Raw genomic sequence first — 21,100 nt, forward strand, 5'->3', positions numbered from 1 at the left:
ATTAGAATCATAGATTAATAATTTTTAACTGGGTTGAGATTATTTTTTTTTAAAAATTGTGAAAGATATTTGATGCCCTAGGCAGGGTTACCAGTTTTGGTTCTGGTTTATGACAGAGAAAATGGGTCTTGATAAAAAGACCATAACTTGTAATTGGTTTATTGGATTGGTACCATATTTTAATATGTTTTACTATATCTAGCTTTTAACAATTCCTCCAAAGGGTTTGGAAAGAAATATTATAGATTGAAAGTTATGAACAATGTAATCAGACATAGAAATCTGATTGTGTGAGTGAAGATGTTGTCTTTATTGGTGTATAATGTCAAGGTTCTTTGTTGTAATCTTTGAGATGTTCTTGGTTCCTTGAGGGTGTACCAGCCTATTTTGAATTCCTTGAGTTGAACTAAGATTCCTTGAAGATAAATACAGAGGGCTCTGCATCAGAGTGTATGGTTTTGATGTAAAATGACTTCTCAAAATGGCATTATGACTTTACTTCATGGATTGTGTTATTTTGCAAAGGGGAAGGATCCAATTTATAGGCAAGAGGCTTGAGGAATTGAGGGCTAAGATGCAAGGATGGGGAAAAACTCATGGAGCGCTTAGATTGCATGAGAGGAGAGCACATGGAATTAATAAATAAGGAAATAATGTTTAAATAAGATTTAAACATTTTTGGAAGGGATTTCTTAATTAAATATTTTTAATTAATATAAAGGGATTTAATGACATAAAAATTAATTAATTAATTAATAAATGATAATGTCATCAGGGACTTTTTTTTCAGAAAATAAAAATATTATTTTCAAAAGGATTTTTAGGTGTCTACATTTTGCCCCTCTTTGATGTGATGCCACAAGTGGCATGACATCAAAGATAAGAAAATAAGATGCCCAAGGCTAGAGCAGAAGAGGAGAGAATGGACTGCAAGATGCTCCCTCAAGAAGGCTCAATAGCTTCCTGAAAAGTACAAGAATTCGAAATGAGCAAGGAGACTCAGATTGACAAAGAGAAGGGGTTGAATTAGCTCAAACTCTCACTATGGGAGAATGATAAAGGAGAATCAGATGCACAAGAGGAAGCAAGCTTAAGACTTTAGGGAAGGTGGAGGATGAAGGAGCAGAGCACTATAAAAAGGAATCCAGGATAGGGAGATGGATGCACTATAAAAAGGAATCTGAGATAGGGAGATGGATGAGGGGATTATAAAGCTGATGCAACAGGATTTCAAAGAGTCAGATTGGTGGAAGATGGGTTTCAAAGATCCCTAAGACTAGGATTGTGGATCTCGAAAGATGAGGCTTGGTGGATTGATTTGGATTGGTGGATCCCTAAGACTAGGATTGCGGATCCCTAAAGCTAAGAGTGATGAGTGATTCAAAGAGATACTGATGCATAAGCTGGGGTAGGAGAGACGGATGCTAGATATGGATGGAGGATAATGGAGATGAAGGAAAACCATTGAAGCTTTTTGAGTGGGGGGATACTTCAAAGAGAAGTACCACCATGTAGTTGAGCACTAGATTTTCTATAGGACTGTTGGTTAATTGCCAAGGTCACCAAGAACATCAAGGCCTTTTCACCAAGCATCCAAAGGACTGACGAACTGACTCAAAACAAACACGCAAGGATTGCCCCAGCATCACACATGAATCCTAGAGGAAGCAGCATGGAAATGACACTGGAGAACCCACAAGCAGAAAAGAAAAACAAACGAAAGACCTGATCAAGACCTTATGCCCTAATTACCCCATTCGCAGCATACCATGATATGGAAGATCGTGGCAACCTTGAGGAGGGAACAAGGAGATTTCTTGGAAAAGATACTTCAAGACCCAAAAGGGAAGATCCCAAATCAAAAGAAAGTGAAAATCCAAAAGAGAGTCGTTTGCCAACAAAATGGGTAGGACAAGGTACTAACAGACCAAGATCAGACATGAGGAAAGCTATATCCTACAAGGACCTATTGGAGAGCACCAAAACTGGTGGATTTGGATGAGTGATGCATCTGGCAAGCTGAACTAAGAAAGATAACACTTTGGTGACAGGAAATCTAGCTAAAGGATGCGTTGGAATAGCTAACCAAGATGTGCGATGGGTGCAAGATGCTGATCAAGGATGAACTAACACGAACGCTCGATAGATACAATGGTACTAAGCTAAAGAGGATGTACAAGCTGATGGACCAAGATATGTTACAAATGTACAATTTTGTTCATGTTTTGGTTTTTGTGAGATGGAAATGTTTGTGAAGGATCGGATGTCTATAATAGGTGATAGGTGGATAGGTAGATGGTTTGCGAAAAGCTTAAGTGAAAATGGAGTTTTGTGTGTGCACGTGATAGTATACAAGCTAGGATACAAGATTATTTATGGGCTGGAGTATGGTACAAGCTTTGGACAAGATTCGGATAGACAAGGTATGGTACAAGACATACAAGGTATAATACAAGCTTTGGTACAAGATTTTACAAGCTGTACAGGAGGTATTTACAAGCTTCATCAGATTTTGGATATTTGGTTGGAACACCAAGGGAACAAGCAAGTGTGTCTTATGGGATGGTGGGTGAATGGATGAGGGATAGGATAGTGATAGATAATGGATTAGTCTTTAGTACACAAGGTGCCTGAATTACCAAGTTTTCACCAAGGTACCTATCCAAGGCGCTTGAATTGCCAAGTTTTCACCATTGGACGCTTATTTCTCTTTACTATTTTTTTTTTTTGTATTTTTCAAAAGCTAGGTATACCAAGGATCTTCAAGCATAGAACTTCTTGATATGAATGATGTTAGTAGGATCATTCAAGAGTTCTCCTTCTAGTGTAGATAGTTGATAGGCTCTAGAGCCAAAGGAAGCAGTGACAACATAAGGACCAAGCCATGTAGGCTCAAACTTGCCTTTCTTTTCTTGATCTGCTTGGACTTTCATGTTTTCTTTAAGGACCATGTCACCTGGCTCAGAGTGTCGTGGAAGCACCTTCTTGTTGAAATTCCTTTTGAGATGAGTTTGATAGACTGTGAGATGATCATAGGCTTGTTGTTGCTTCTTGTCTAAGAGATCTAGCTGGGTGAGCCGAGCTACTCTATATTCTTCATCTGATATTTTCCCTTGCAAAGATATGCGCAAGGAGGGAAGTTCAACCTCTATAGGTAGTACCGCTTCGGCACCATAGACTAGGGAGTATGGAGTTGTGCCTGTGGATGTGTGAAAGGAAGTTCGATAGGCCCATAGGGCTGGATTTATTTGTAGGTGCCAATCACGGCCGAAATCATTGACAACTTTTTTTAGGATTTTGAGGAGGGTTTTGTTAGTTGCCTCTGCTTGGCCGTTACCTTGTGGGAAATATGGGCTAGAAAAGCGATGATGGATGTGGAGGGAAGTGCATAATTCTTCCATGTTGAGATTTTCAAAGTTACCTCCGTGGTCAGTGAAGATGGTGGATGGGATGCCGAAGCAGCAAATAATGTGGTATAAGATGAATTTGGAGACCTGAACTCCTGTAGCTGAGATGAGGGGGACTGCTTCCACCCATTTAGTGAAATAGTCTGTAGCTGTTATGATCCATTTATGTCCATAAAATGAGAGGGGTTTGATAGTTCCAACTAGATCAAGGCCCCAACAAGAGAAAGGCCAAGGTGGTGCAATAGGTTGTAGATCCTGTGCTGGAGCGTGCACAAGATTTGCATGCTGCTGACATGGGAGACACTTTCTAAAAAAGTCACAGGAATCTTCTTCAATGGTAGGCCAATAGTAGCCTACTCTAAGGATTTTTTGGGCTAGGACAATATCACTCGTGTGGGCACCACAAAGTCCAGAGTGTACTTCCTTTAACACCATCTCAGCCTCGTTTTGGTCTAAACATCGAGAGAGAGTATCGTGATAACCTTGACGATATAGGGTATTGGCTATTATAACATAACGGGATGATTTCTGGATGAGGTTCTGGCGTTGGGTACGTGTGAGGTGAGGGGATATGATACCATCGTTAAGGTAAGCGTGAATCTCATGGTACCAAGGGGATTGGGGACCAACCAAGATACAAACACGGTTTGAATCCTCATTCACGTAGGCAGGTGTGAGGAGCTGCTCCACTAAAAACTCATACTGTGTAGCTGCTTGCAAAATTTCCAAGAGTGAGCCAATAGTAGCCATAGCATCGGCTGCTTTGTTCTGTATTTGAGGCACTTGTGTAAACTAAAGCCTTGTAAAATGTTGGGTTAGCCGATCAACTAGCTCTTTGTAGGGTAATAGCTTTTCATCTTTGGTTTGATATTCATTTAGGGCTTGCTTGATGATGAGCTCAGAATCACCAAAGATTTGTAGCTCAACAATGTTCCATTCTGCAGCTATCTTTAATCCTGCTATGAGGGCCTCATATTCAACTATATTGTTGGTGCTAGGGAATTGTAGCTTGAAGGCTTTTGGAATGTAATCTCCTTGAGGTGTGACCAACAATATTCCTACCCCTGATCCATGAGATGTGTATGAGCCATCAAAATAAAGCTTCCATGGGGGCTATTATTCAATTAGGTAGATATGCTCGTCTGGGAATTCTATGAGCAAAGGATATGCATCTACTAGAGGTGCATCAGCTAGGTGATCTACTATAGCTTGCCCTTTGATTGCCTTTCTATCTACATATTGGATGTCAAATTCGCTAAGGAGCATAACCAATTTGGCCAAACGGCCTGTAAGTGCTGCTCTGGAGAGCATATACTTGAGAAGGTCAATCTTGGAGACTAGTTGGATGGTATGAATTAGCATGTAGTGGTGAAGCTTTTGGGTTGAGAAAACAACTGCTAAATAAGATTTTTCCATAGGAGTGTAATTGAGTTCATAACCAACTAGGGTTCTACTGATGTAGTAGATGGCTCTTTCTCTGCTGTAGTCATTGAGCTGTGCTAGAAGTGCCCCTAGAGTAGTAGGTGTTGCTGATATGTACAAAATTAGGGGACAACCAAGAACTGGTGGAACCAAGATAGGGGGATTGATGAGATACTGCTTGAGATGGTTGAAGCTACGCTGACATAAAGGATCCCACTTGAAGTTCTCATCCTTCTTTAGTAAATGTGAAAATGGTGTACACTTATCTGCAAGTTGGGAGATGAAGTGCCGAACAGATTGAAGCTTTCCCTGAAGAGAACGAAGCTATCGCAGTTTCTGGGGAGGAGGCACATCTAAGATAGCCTTGACCTTCTTGGGGTCGATCTCTATACCTCGTTTAGAAACTATAAAGCCTAGAAGCTTGCCAGATGTGACCCCAAAGACACATTTCTTGGGATTCAGCATGAGATGATATTTGGCTAACCTATCAAAGACTTTCTCTAGGTCAGCAAGATGATCCATGAAGGTATGAGATTTTACCAAGATATCATCCACATAATCCTCCAAAATGCTATGGATGAGATCATGAAAGATGGCTGTCATAGATCTTTGATAGGTAGCCCCAGCATTCTTTAGGCCAAAATTCATCATGTTGTAGCAAAAGGTTCCCCAAGGGGTAGTGAATGTTGTCTTATGCCGATCCTCTTCTACAATCTTGATTTGATTATACCCAAAAAATCCATCCATGAGGGACAAAATTTCATGTCCAGCTATAAGATCTACAATCATATCTATGTTGGGCAAGGGAAAATCATCTTTTGGACAAGCTTTGTTAAGATCTCTAAAATCAGTGTAGATTCTGATGTCACCGGAAGGTTTAGTGATAGGGACCATGTTGGAGATCCACTCTGAGTAGTCGATAGGTCGGATAACCTTAGCAGCTAACATGCTTTCTAATTCAGCTTTGACCAATAATGCCACCTTGGGGTGCATTTTTCTAAGCTTTTGTCTGACGGGCTTGATCTTTGGATCAACTGCAAGATGATGAACTACAAGCTTTGGATCAAGTCCTGTCATGTCCTGATATGACCATGCAAATCGGCCAATGTTCTCTCTCAAGACCTCAAAGAGGAGGTCAGCTTGGTCTTGTGATAGGGATGCAACAATGTGAACAAGCCTAGGGATCTCTGAAGAACTGATGTTGACTTCCCTAGTATCCTTAATTAGAATAGAAGATATCTCTGGTCGATTATCTTGAGGAGGTAATGCTAAATCCTCATGTTCTACTTGTGGCTCTAGATGCTCTTGCTGAGGGGTTCTCTTCACTGCCTTAGCTAGTCTCAGATTCACCTTAGTTCCAGTTTTGGGTGTATCGAAACTATGTTGGGGATTTTCTCCAAAATACCCCTTGGGATCTAGCTTGTAGATATAGGCAGAATCTAGCTTTGTTTTCTTGTGAGGTGTTTTAGCTCCCATGAATCTCAAAAGTGCTTCCTCTGATGTGAACTCATCAATGTTTATGATGCTTGGTTGGTCCCAATCTATGAGTTGTGGATGGGCGAGTGGTAGGTCAATGAGGTGGATGGATAGTTCTTGGAGAATAGAGTCTCCGAGGGAGATTTGGTCTAGGATATCGTCGTAGGCTCTCTTTTCAACTTCCTCAAGAATTTCTTCGATTTTGACAAGGTCGCGGTGAATTTTCAAAAAAGCATGACCATCCGTATTGGTGACCTCAATTGTGGGTATGCCAAAGCCAAGACCTGACTTCGATTCCCACTTGTGTGCATCAATGGGGCACTGCATGCCTCTTTCTTCTAGTCCTAGACCACCACCTTGATAGTTCCATTTGTCAGTGATGAGCTTATGTTCTTGGGGATACTTCTGGCTAAAGTGATCAAGGCGTGCTTGATTCCTCTGAGGTGCATCCTTATGTAACCAATTGTTGATGTCTGGAGTGAGCTCCTCATGAAGAGGGATTTTCAAGGATACAAAGGTTTTTGGGCCAAACTGTTTGTATCGAGGAGGTGGAATCTCCTTAGCTTTGTGATATGTCAGTCGTCCATGGGCATGTGGATCAAGTGGGAGTGCCCCGACAATAAATGCATCTGATAGACTATACTCTCCACAGCCCTTGTTATTGATCTTCACGGTAGACAAGGTAGAGGCAAGGATGGTTTCTGGGTCATTACAAATCTGGGATGAGCTGGCAATGGATGTGCCAATATCAATTCTAGGGAAATGGTTTGTATATGAAGCTTCAATCGCATTGCAGTAAGCAAAGGGTTCTGGATCGGCATGGATGGTTACCTCAGTGCCTTGATGCGAAAATTTGACACACTGATGGTAAGTGGATGGAATGGCTTTTATGGCATGAATCCATGGGTGACTGAGGAGAATGTTGAATGGTAGGTTTAGATCAATAACATGGCAGAGTGTTTCTTGGATGACTGGCCCAACCTTGATTGGCAGCAAAATAGTTCCTTATATGGTTCTTTCCAAGTTGTCATAAGCTTTGATGGTGATAACCTCACTGATGATATCTACCTCAGTATACCCAGCTTGTTTTATGAATTTTAGGGTGCAAATATTCAAGGGTGATCCATTATCTATCATTACTCTTTTCATGGCAAAATTGGATACCATGATGGCTATGCAAAGTGGAAGGGTGTGATCTGGCTCGACCACAGGTATGTCAGTGGGTTTGAATGATAGGGCACATGAGGATGAAAGGTGTCCAAAAAGATTACAAAAATTAGTAGCATTGATATCAGAAGGGACACGGGATTCTATGAGAGCACTATCAAGGATGTTCTTGTACACAGGACTAGTGTGAAGAAGGTCTAAAATGGAGATTTGGGTTGGCATGTTCCCAAGGTGTTCTAAGATATTGTACTGGCTTTTTGATGGAGCTGATGGTGCTGGTGAAACAAGTGGGCCTGCGATGTTAAATCGAGCTCTTCGAGTGGTGACTGCACACTCATTTTTTGGTCCTTGGATATTGATAACATTGATACAAGGCTCTTTCTCAGATATACAACCTATAAGGCTACCATAGTCTATATAGGATGAAGTTTGGTCATTGTTCTTCCCATGCTGTTGGTCTGGCTGACGGTTGTTGGTGTTGTTGTTGTTGGTTTGGATAGGTGCTTTTCCAAGATTTTGATTGTTGTGAGGAGGAAAAGCATTTTGATAGATTTGTAAGCTTGCATTGGGAGAGGTTTGGGCACCAACAATGATTTCTTTCCGATTAATGAGGTCCTGCACATAATCTTTCAGTTTCATGCATCTAAAGGTAGTGTGACCTTTTACCCTATGAAATTTGCAGTACTCATTGTCTTTGTACCATGCAGCTTTGGATTGGCTTGGGTCAATTTTCTGGGTAAGAGGAAATTTGATGAGTTTTTCCTTGACTAATTTTTCAAAAATGACATCCAATGGCTCACCAAGGGGTGTATAGTTTCTAGGTGTAGGTTGGAATCTAGGCTTTTGTCCTGTAGCTACATTGATGGCATTAGCCTGATTGCTAGACCCTTGGAAGTTGGGTCTTGGATTGTGGTTTTGATAGCTTTGGTTATTCTATTGTTGGTAGTTGATAGCTTGTTGATTGTTTGGTTGATATGGTGGGTTGGACTGGTTGTGAGAAGGACCAACAATATTCACATGTCTAGAGTCAGTGACGCCATCTGTTGCAATGTGCTTGTTTTTGTTCCAATATCTAGACTTGTCATTGGAATGTGATTGATTTTGGTTGGCCTCTTTATAAATTTTGACCACACCATCTTTAATGAGTCCTTGCTCAAGGATCATTCCTTTCTCTTTGATATCTTTGTAGGTCTGCGAACAGTTCATGGTCATGTGGTGAGCCAAGCTAGGATGGGCATTATCAATAAACATTTTCAACACATGGCATTCTGGGAAGGTGCAGGATATGCGAGTGGTAAGGGTTTGCCATCTTTGCAGGTATTCGGCAAGGCTTTCTCCACCTTTTTGCTTGGTGTGGACAAGATCAACTATTGATAGCTCTGTTTCAACAAGATGGGCATATTGGGCTACAAATGCCTTAGATAATTCAGAAAAGTTTTTAATTGTGCCATAGGGGATTCTATAAAACCATTCAAGAGTTGGTCCAGTCAAGCTTTTGGGAAAAAGGCACAAGAGGAAGACATCATTGTATGCCATGTCCTGACAGTGCATGTAAAATTCATTGATATGTGTGACAGGGTCTCCTTTTCCTCTAAATTTGTCAAATTTGGGTACCTCAAAGTGTTTGGGAAATGGTGTCATGGTAATGGCTCTGTCAAATGGGTAAGGACACACATTCTCAAACTTGAATGTCTTTGGATCATTCCCTTCTTGGATGGCTTTTAGAGCTGTCTTCATTTTCTCCCATTCTGAATTGATAGGTGATGGTTGGGGTGCCCCTAATGTAGGAGTGCCTTGAGGTAGGTATGTGCTAGATGGGGCCACTGAATATGGATGGTTGTGAGGGATTTGCTAATAGGGATTGTACATTGTTTGGGCAGCTACATGGTGGATGACAGGTTGCTGAGGGGGAGGTGAAGCATATTGCTACATGTGCTACGAGGCTTGCTGTTGATATGGGATTTGAGGTTGGGATTGAGGAACATAAGCTGGCTGTGGGATAAATGGATTGCTTTGTGGAGGTAAGGTATAAGATGGTTGTGAGGCTTGGGGAAAGGATCAGGGGGCTTGTGGGGTTTGACCAATATATGTGGGTTGTGCCCCCATTTGGGATGGTATCTGCAAATAATTGGTGGTTGGCTGGGGTGGTGGATTACCTCCTAGAAGTGGCATTGAAAAGTAGTTGGTAATTGGAGGTAATGGATTAGTTGGTGGTGGAGGTGGTGGGAATTGAAAGCTTGGGAATGGAACTGATGGGGTTTGATAGGTTTGTGGTTGGATTTGGAAGCTTGGTAGAGTGGTGGTAGGGGTTGGGGTCACTTGTGAGCTTGGTAGAAAATTGGTAGTAGCTTGTGGGATTTGATAGCTTTGTGGAGTGAGGGTAGTAGCTTGTAGATTTGTGGCTAATGGTATTGAGCTCCCAAGACCTAATGGAAATGATGGGATTGTGCTTTGGGCTGCGGTGAACAAGCTGGGGGTAATGAAAGGTTGATTACTTGGCCCCATGGGTGGCATCCCTATTGTATATTGCTGAGGTTGGCAAAAGATGATAGCATTGATTTGGGAGATGGGTGGATTTGGAAGGCTGGGTTGGGGAGCAGCAGCAGCAATAGTGAAGGGGGTGAATGGTGAGTTGTTTTGGGTAAAGGGGGTTTGGAGCGGAGAGGTATGAACCAAGGATGGAGTGGTGGTGGCTGGGTTGGCTTGCGGCATGGAGATTTCAACTTGGGTTGATGATGGTATGTTTGGGTTTGTTGGATCATATGGATTGGCTGGAGGTTCTTCTTTTGGCATATATTGAGGATAATTTAGATCATAAGGGCCTATGGGTGGTGGCAGCTGCCCAAACAACGGGTGAGATGGATCTGATAATGGAGGGGGTCTTCCAAAGTCAAAGGTTCCTACATTGTCCCTTCAAAAATTAGCCATGATTGTCTCTTTGTTCTTTTCTATAATGTCGTTTACCAGTACTGCATTTCTTGGTTGGTTCATGAAAGCTTCAATGTCATTAGGTGATGGCATAGCTTTCTCTAGGCTGAAGGATGGCTGAGTGCTCAAGGGGGGTGAGGCTGTTCGATCCAAATGATAGGGCTCCATTGTTTCTTTCTTCTTGGCTAAGCGAGTGATGGGTGGCATGAAAAATGCTCCTAGGGATGGGATGCAACAAATGCTGGTGGATGCAAAAAAGGGGGGAAGGCTTTTCTATGCAAATGATTTCCTAGGTTGAGGCAAATCTATATGAAAAAACCTAAGGAGGATTGGGTTTGGGATTCTAACTTCAAAGATATGTTGCCAAAGCACAAAAGGTCTGCTTTCCTATGTGCAAGCTTGGTGGTGATTGTGTCAACTTAAGGATAGACTGATGATCCTTTAGGAAGAACACAAGATTGACCACTTGTGGATCCCAACCTTTAGCTCAAGGTGATGAGGGATGACAAGTGACAAAGCTAGATTACCCTAGACAAAGCTCTGTCAAAGGGATAACCTTGGTGAGATTGGTGGATTTGAAAGATTTTAGGAATGGTAAACTTTTAGCAAGGTGACAACAATTTTGAAAGCTTAGATGTACAATTTTTGGATTGCTGGCTAGATGGTTTGATTCTAAATGAGATGGATGGGCTAATAATGCTTAAGGGGATAACCTAAGATGGCTGGCTTTTCTACAAAGATGACTCTAAAGTGAAGCTTATCCAAGAAAATGTGGAGAAACAAGGGTGTCTAATCATAGAAATCATGCCTAGTTGGTAAGGCATAAGCAGGATTAACTCCTGGATGTTGGCTAAATTTGATGGTGCACTCTAACCAAGCCTCTTGAAGTGCTTCATCAGATACTTTGTCCTCTACTTTGTGGAGTTTGGCAATTCGCGGGCTTGGTGTTATTTCTTTTCTCTTGGCTGAAAGTTCTTGGTATGCCTAAGATGGCTTGAGTTTAACTTTGTGAAACTTTTGTTTGGGTTTGGGTTGCTCTGACATGAATTCTTGAATTTGCTTGGCTTTGAGAGATCTTGGTTGTTTTTCTTCAACTTGTTCAACTTCTGGAATAGGCAGTGACTATGCTAAGTATACCCTAAGCTAGGATTGACCAAGTTTGGCAAACATTCATTCAACAAATAAAAGATCAAGCAATAGATAGGAATAACCATATAGAAGTTTTTGATTCTCAGAAAGTGATACTTGCGCCAAGGAGTGTGTATGTTCTACAAATTTTTCGATCAGTCACCTCAAACACATTAACATCCTAGATGGTTGTCTACAAGGCTGACAGTTGGTTTAGCTAAGGAGTCCTCGATATACCCAAGGTACGTGAGGCCCAAATCCGTAGATGAAAACAAAGAGATGTCACATAGTCGAGAGGAGCAGTAACCCACTTCTCCTCTTTCACTTCTCAAGGGTATAAAGTTCCTTGAGGCTTAGCCCGAGTGACAAAATCTTGATTCCAAGAGAGGTGTCTTTCGATTCACCTCCCAATCTTTATACTCCGCCGGAATGCTGGAGTTGAGGTCGTCCCAAGGGGTGATGAAATCCCCAAGCAGGCCTCCTAAAAAGAAAAACAAGGTTTTGGATCCTAATCTTGTACACCCAAGATGGCCTCGAAAGACGACAAGGGGAGAGAAGACTTGGATGACCTTGAGCTAAAAAACACACTTGTTCTTTCACCAACTAACTCTTATGTGTGTTTGATCTAGACTTTGCAAGCACTCATGTTTAAGAGACAATGTTCAATTCCAACTTGAAGCGCCAACAAAAGTAAATCAATCGAAGAATGCAAACAATAAGAAGAGTTAGGGTCAACAAAAGCAATGTTAGTATGCTAATAGAAACCAAATTTAAATAAAGCTTCTACAAACTAAAAAAAATTCATAAACTTCAAGATAGACTAAGATGAACTCTCAATTGAGAATATGAGCCATTAATGGGCTCTCTCAATGAGAAGCTCTCTTGTTGAGTAGCTTTGTCTAAATAGATAGGATGTATGCTCAAGCTTATGCTTCAAAAAGGGCTTCAAATGGAGTTGGAATTTGGGTGTGAGTGTATGGTTTTGATGTAAAATGGCTTCTCAAAATGGCATTATAACTTTACTTCATGGATTGTGTTATTTTGCAAAGGGGAAGGATCCAATTTATAGGCAAGAGGCTTGAGGACTTGAGGGCTAAGATGCAAAGATGGAGAAAAACTCATGGAGGGCTTAGATTGCATGAGAGGAGAGCACATGGATTGTTCTTCCTTACAACCAATCAAGGAGTGACACATGTCACAGGGTGAGAGGATGGAGGAAACGGCGAAGATGAGTCAACAAAGGAGGCTCAAGAGATAAAATCTTCATAAAGACCCTTCATAAGTGCTTTGTAAGAACATTTATGACTTTGTGGGCTTTATAAAGTTTTGTGGTTGAGGATATTTGTGAGAGATACCATGAAATTCAAATTTGAGGGTTTAGGGGGGGTTTTAAGCTTGCTTAGGGTTGTAAAAATGATTAGAGGAAGGGTTAGAGATGGCTTAGGACTAGGAAAGTGGATGGCAAGTGGATTGCAATTAATGAGGGTGGGTGAAGGAGGAGATATTTGTTAACTTTGGCTTGAGTTAGCAAGTCTTAACCCATGTTTAGGGAATGTGACAAGGTTAGGAGGGGATTAGGATTAGGGTTAAAGACATCTTCTAGAAGAGTCTAGGCTTTGGATGAGGATGAAGACTTTCTAGAAGAGTCTAGAACTTCCTAGGATAAGATTTTATGAAATAAATAAAGTTTTATTTATTTCAAGGGTTTGGGTTGAGGAGATATTTATTAAAATATTTTTAATAAACATGAGGATTAATATTTAATCTTGATTAAATATTTTGAGTTAGGATTAGGGGATTTTGATCAAAATTAAAGAAGGATTAGAAGATTTTGGAAGAGGTTAGTGGTCTTAAGGAAATTGGCCAAGTTTTGGGCAAAAAATAAATTTTTTATTTATTTTAGGATTTTTGGTCAATTTATTAATTAAATAATTAATAAATAAGGAAATAATGTTTAAATAAGATTTAAACATTTTTGGAAGGGATTTCTTAATTAAATATTTTTAATTAAGATAAAGGGATTTAATGACATAAAAATAAATTAATTAATTAAATAATTAATTAATTAATAAATGATGATGTCATCAGGGACTTTTTTTCAGAAAATAAAAATATTATTTTCTAAAGGATTTTTAGGTGTCTACAATAAGATAATCAATAATCAAATTTATATCCAAACCAAATAAATTAATAAGTACTAACAAATAAACAAACCATAGGACCTAGTAGAAGTATTTTCTATTGAATGAAATTGGAAGAAGATTAGCGAGTATGCAGTCAGGAAGTATACATATAAATTTTTGCACATGGATGGTTATGAAGGAATGATGTGTTAGATCCAAAACTAGTGGAATGAGTAAGTCACTGATCAATAAGAATATTTTTTATATTAACTTATGCCTATACACTGAATCTATAGTATTAAATTGTATTAATCATCTTTATTTATAATGAATATTCTTATATAGATTTACCTCTTGAGTTCGGATATTTTTTGGGTATTTTTAGTATTATTATAATTTTATTTAATATTATAAACTACTTACTCAATCTATTTTGAGATATAGATTTTATGGAAAGGGCAGATAGAAGTTGAGATTCAAAATGACTTGTAACTTAAAAGCATGAAATCAGATAGCATTAACTAATGTAGTTGAGGGTTTCTTTGGGTAATAATTAATAAGATCCATCCCATAAGAAAATGGTTGGGTACTCAAACTTTATTAGGTGATTATTGTGTAGCTTGTTAAGTAGTCTCATTTGGGAAGTAGGTAGCTTAAAGTTACTATAAATTGGTCTTTGAAAATGTTTAGGGACTAAAAATTATTTATTGTTGATAAGATCTAATTGATACTTTTGGGAACTAAATATCTAAGGTGGGTATGAGATGAGGAATACTTATGAAAAAATTTTGGTATATGCTTGAATGTAAGTTTAAATCTTCATTTATAAATTAATAAGGTGCTTTTATTTATTTATTTATATTCTTGTGAATAAGATGTTACCAAAGTAGTAGTATATTGTATGATGGTTGAAGGCTTTAAATTACCTAAAAATGTGGTTGGCTAGAAATAATATTATGAAACCTTTCTTTACTTTATTGCCATCCTTGTTGGACTATGATTTTTAATAAAGTCCTTATTAAAAATAGTGAAGATATCTTTATTATGGTTACTTGTGGTAGCGTAATCAATTTTTTCCTTGTGAATATACCTCGAGGTTATCCATTTAAGCTTTTTCATTTGTATGAAATATAATCAAATGAATATATAAGGTGGATATTTCTTAATGATGTTTTATTTAAAAATTTGGACTTGGATGCAGGTATGTGCACCAAGTTGTGGTGCCAAAAAGGTGACAATCTTTTTTATTCAATTTTCAATAGCGCATACGCGCTATAGCACGTACACACTTTTAAAAAAAAAAAAAATTATAAATGGGTTATATACCCATAGCCCATTCATTTTAACTCTATTGTTTAACCTCTGCTCATAGAAACGTGTCATGTCCCCTTTTCAAATAATTAAAAAAGAAAGTCTTTGCTAAGGCAGGCAGGCCCAAGAAAGTGAAGTTTCGGAAAAAGGGGGTTAATCTTTGAAAACCATTGGACTAATAAATGAAAATTATTATTAAAATATGTTTCATTAACCTCTCTTGGACGTGATTTATGGTTATGCCCTCTTTTAAGGGGTTTTGGAGGCATTTTGGGCTCATTCCAGAAATTGATTTTTGCTCATTCTTTGTTATTCTTTAGAGGCTGCCAAACCTGTGGAGAAGGAGACCCAAGAATGGGAGTTTGCAATTTTCCAGGGAGACCCAAGAACAGGAGTTTGCAAGTTTCCATGAAGGCTAAGGATGGTAGTTTGAAGCCATTCCATGTGCATGCTCATACAGAGTTTGCCTTTGTGCTGAATAGTGCAAATTTGTGAGTTTTTGGGGTTGTTTTTTGGTATGAGTTTGGTGTTTTCAGTAGAGTATTTCATATCAGTTTGGGTTGATGCTGTATTTCAGACTTTAAGATGTTAAAATAGAGCTGAATATATGTATTGAGACGTGATTAAACTTTTGAGATAGTTTATTAGTGTTTTGTGGTGTTTCTGGACATTTTTGTGTTAATTTCGGGAGCCCGATGAGCATAGTTTTTGTCCTACATTTGTGAGCTATTGTGTAAAGGCTATACAGATCTAGAAATGTCATTTTGTAGGCTTTTATGCTGCTGAAATTTCTGTAAAAATTTCCATTTTTAGATTTATTTATAATTTGTGAAGTTCTGAAGCTTTTGGCACTATTTTCAGCATACCCGATTTGGAGTTTCTTGAGAAATTTGGTGGATCTTTGTGATATTAGTTGTTTGATCTTGAAAATTTTATTAGAGGCATGACATATCATAAAAAATCAGAAAAGGGACATTTCAATGGTATCAGAGTCATGATCTTGCCAGCCTGAGGGTTTGTAGAAGTTTGCATGTCAGTTTTGACAACTACCCAGATCTTGCATTTCAGTTTTGAGAACTACCCAAATCTTGCATGTCATAATTTATGGTTGCATATTGCTTCTAATCAGCTACATGTAAAAATTTATGGTTTCATACTACTTCTAATCATTTTCATGTTAGTTCTTGGTGAATTTGGTGGTTGTAGAAGTTTGTATGTCAATTTTGACAACTACCCAGATCTTGCATGTCAGTTTTGACAACTACCTAGATCTTGCATGTCATAATTTATGATTGCATGTTGCTTCTAATCAGTTGCATGTCAAAATTTATGGTTGCATGCTACTTCTAATCATTTTCATGTTAGTTCTTGGTGAATTTGGTGGTTGCATGTTGCTTCTAATCAGTTGCATGTCAAAATCTATGGTTGCATGCAACTTCTAATCATTTGCATGTTAGTTCTTGGTGTTTGAAGAAGTTATATCCTATTGGGGTTACACTTTACTTTATTCAGAATGGATAGGTATAGTACAGAGTCTCAGAGGACATGATCTTGGACAATTGATATCCAGAGTCAAAATAGTAGAAAAGATGGTTATTTAGACATTCGAGATAAACTTATGAAAATAAGCCATGACATGTCTGAACAGTTGGTTGAGCACCACCGTATAATGAATGACATGTTGTCTAACCCAGCTAAGGTGGATAAGTTGAGTGGATTTCTATTTGGCAGATTTTCTCACAGGACAGATGACACAATTCCCAAGAACTTGCATGGGGAGTTTGAGAAACTAGCTGATAGCCAAGTAGAGGTCTTAGATTATACTCTACCACAAGAGGTGGTGGGAAAGGATATTACACAAATTGATAGTAATGGTCAACTTGTACTCAAATTGAGACAATTGTTTACAGGTCGTCAAAGGGTGATACCATAGGTATCCAAGATGGTATAGTTACAACAGGCAGTGACTATAGTGTAGTGGGTTCAGATGATGATTATGAGGATGTCATTGTGTAGGATGGTGAGATACCTGGTAGAGATGAGCAGACATTGAGCATTCATGACTTTGTTGAGAAAGAGTACAAGGCATAGTTAGATGCTTCATCACATGAGGTTGAGGCTAGTAGTACTTCACATGATTTGTCCAGCCAGTTGAAGGTGAACAAAGATAGTATTGTGACTTCATTATCTCATCATGACAGGTATGTGGAGTTAGTTAGTGACCAAGGCATTGCTATCACTTGCCAGCATTTCGATGCTGCTCGTCAGTTGTTAGCAGTTTATGGATGGGGTTCTCCTACTAGTGATGAGTAGGGAGGCAATTATCTTTCCTTGACAGAGTTCCACTCTTTATGGGAGGCTATCTAGATTCTGAGATAGGATTATATGCAGTTGGTAGCTGACAGAGATTATCTTATGGAGTGGGGCAGTATAGCATATGATGCATTGTTGGCCAAGGAAGATGAGGTGAGTGAGCTTACTCAGCAGCTTGAGGTGACTTCTGAGATTCTTGAGAGTACACAATTGGCTTTCAAGGAGTCACAGTTCATTTGGCTAAGGTGACCATGGAGTTAAAGTGACTACAGTCTTTATCTGATTCTATACAGTCACAAGCTGTGGTGTTTGGTGATCCAAGGATGTCCATGGCCAAGATTGTTAGAGACAGTGGAGATGGGGATGCATCCATCCTTGATACTAACATTGGCATATCAGGTTCATTCCCACTAGAGTCAGGTTCAATTGAGTTGGGTTCTGTAGCAGATTTTTGTGGTGTGCCTGACATGGTGGTGACCTCTAGTACTAATGGCACGAAGACTAGAGATGTTGTATCAAAGACCATGTGTGATGTTGGTGAGCTGATAGTTGGCATGGTTCCTGCTAGTAATACTACTCCCTTGGCAATGTCTTCAGAGGTAGTAGTCAGTTCCAACTTAGTTAATGATCGATTACAGTTAGTTACATCTGGATTGTAGTCTGAGCCACTAACTGAGATTGGTGCATTCTATCGGCATTACACTGTGAGGTATGCTCATCAATCTACCTTTGATGACCATGTTGATGAGATGATGATACAGAGATGTACTTTGATTCCTAGTGCTTATCATCATTTATGGGATAGTTTGATGCCTCAGGATGAGAGTTTTGATGGGCATAACATGGCGATAGGTCCTACAGTTGACAGGTTGACAATACATGACTTAGAGCAGGAGTTTTGGAGTGATGCTTCAGCAGGTGTTGTTATTGATTCTACTCCTTTGGCTATGACATCTCCTAACTTAGCTGGTGATCAGTCACAGTGGGTTGTATCACTTCTTCATGTGCATGGGAGTTATGGTTATGAGATAGTGGTTGATGATTTGTAGAGTTGTGTTGACTACAAGAGTTGTACAGTGTGTGCATTCTCCATACTTGGTACAATTTCATTCGAGAGCGTTGACCATTGTTGCAGAGTTGGATTGTACATTTTGTATAGGCCAGTGGGATGCATTGATGGTATTTACTGTGTTGGTAGTTTGATTTGTCCACTTTACTTGGGTTCTGATGTTCTAAGAGTTTGTGTCTCATGGGTTTTTGATTGTGGTAGTGGTGATTTTGGAGTTTGGTTGAGCTATAATTGTCAGTTTGATTATGGATTTCTCTTGGTCATATTGCAGAGGATATTGCAGGAGCCTGTGTTAATTGGTAGTAGTATAGTTCAAGACTACATTTGGGATCCAGGTGGATTGATTGGTTTATTGTTCATCCATTTCTTGAGGACAAGCAATGTTTTGGAGGGGAGGACTTGTCATGTCCCCTTTTCAAATAATTAAAAAAGAAAATCTTTGCTAAGGCAGGCAGGCCCAAGAAAGTGAAGTTTCAGAAAAAGGGGGTTAATCTTTGAAAACCATTGGACTAATAAATGAAAATTATTATTAAAATATGTTTCATTAACCTCTCTTGGATGTGAGTTATGGTTATGCCCTCTTTTAAGGGATTTTGGAGGCATTTTGGGCTCATTCCAGAACTTGATTTTTGCTCATTCTTTGTTATTCTTCAGAAGCTGCCAAACCTGTGCAGAAGGAGACCCAAGAATGAGAGTTTGTAGGTTTCCAAGGAGACCCAAGAACAGGATTTTGTAGGTTTCCAAGAAGGCTAAGGATGGGATTTTGAATCCATTCCATGTGCATGCTCATACAGAGTTTGCCTTTGTGCTGAATAGTGCAGATTTGTGAGTTTTCGAGGTTATTTTTTGGTATGAGTTTGGTGTTTTCAGTAGAGTATTTCATATCAGTTTGGGTTGCTGCTATATTTCAGACTTTAAGATGTTAAAATAGAGCTGAATATATTTATTGGGACATGATTAAACTTCTGAGATAGTTTATTAGTGTTTTGTGGTGTTTCCGGGCATTTTTGTGTTAATTTCGGGAGCCCGATGAGCATAGTTTTTGTCCTACATTTGTGAGTTGTTGTGTAAAGGCTATATAGATCTGTAAATTTCATTTTGTAGGCCATTATTCTGCTTAAATTTTTGTAAAAATGTCCATTTTCAGATTTATTAATAATTTGTGAAGTTCTGAAGCTTTTGGTACTATTTTCAGCATACCCGATTTGGAGTTTCTTGAGAAATTTGGTGGATCTTTGTGATATTAGTTGTTTGATCTTGAAAATTTTATTAGAGGCATGACATATCATAAAAAATCAGAAAAGGGACATTTCACAACACATACGTGAATTGGAGAAAATTAGACTTTTCACCACTTGCCTTACTGATATGCCTCCTCACCAGTGAAATTTGAGATCACGATCACGTCGTATGTGATCTATATTTCATTTTGTGTTTTTTGATATGTTTTTTATATTTTTTTGTAGGGTTTTTAAAATTTTTCATTAGATTTATTTATTTATTTAGATTTTAATTATTTTTTATCAGGAAATGTCAATAATTAACCGACAAATCCCTAAGAAGCTCAAAACCCTCAAGAAAATCAAAACCAAAACCCTCCCCAAGAAGAACAAAAAAATTTGTAGCCTGAATGAATTGCAAGACCTCTGCCTGGGACACAATAAAATATAATAAATGAAATAGAAAGAGGCAAAACTGAATTAGAAGGACTCATTGGTCAGTTGAAAGAATTTGGACAAACCAATCTAATGAGGGCTCAATTGGCATCATCCCTTGAATCCATTAAGACACAGATAGCTTCAATTAGTGGTCAGTAGGATGTTTTGTAGGTTAAGAGGGATGAACAAAAGAAAAATTATGCAAATAAATTGTCATATCAAGATGTTAAAAAAAAGATATACCAAAAGGTAGAATATGTGCATTATTTAGAAAACTTGATGAATAAAATACTATTAGAGAGGGTACTAAACGGTTCCCCATCCATTGGTGCATACACGATACTATTAGAAATAATTTTTGGGATAGATGGTGGATGGTTTTTGATGCCCCTCCTTGCAACAATCATGAGGTCCCCATGTATTTTTTTAAAGAAATTTTATTGTGAGCTTTTCCTTGGGGAGATCCTCAATTATTTTGATATATTAGACTCCCATGGTAGAGGTGGGGGGTCATCATTTGAGAGGTTGGGGGCACGTCATGACCCTAATGTAGTTAGGGCACCTATGGTCAAGCCACAGGGTGAGCATGTGACTATTCCTTCAGTTTTATAGGAACATGTAGAGGCCAGTGCTCTAGGGACCATTAATGCTTTAACACAGATGCTCATTCATTACACGAGTCCATTAGTTGAGGGGGAGCCTTCAATGCACTAGGTTCACATGTGCACATCATGCGGATCCTTATGCATATTTGGCACTCATGCTGGAGATGGTGCGGATGATGGGCTCATCACTGATCAGTTGTCGAGTGAAACATTTGGCATTGACACACAGGTAAATTACAATTATAATTTACTAATTTGATCACATTTCATATGTATAGTGAATGATTAATTAATTAGCATCTATTGACATTGTTCAAAATTCAAGGTCAAAGTGTTGGCAAGCCTACTAGTGATCCCCCAGCCCCATTTTTTGCCTCACCCATGAGTCTAGAGGTATGTATTGATTTAATCATTTAAATTAATATATATATTTATTAATTAATAATATTAAGTATTGACAGAAAAAATAATGCATGTGCATCAATTCTCTATA

This window comes from Cupressus sempervirens, chromosome 6, assembly GCF_028749045.1.
Source record: "Cupressus sempervirens isolate cs-2001-9-10 chromosome 6, ASM2874904v1, whole genome shotgun sequence".
Classification (NCBI taxonomy): Eukaryota; Viridiplantae; Streptophyta; class Pinopsida; order Cupressales; family Cupressaceae; genus Cupressus; species Cupressus sempervirens.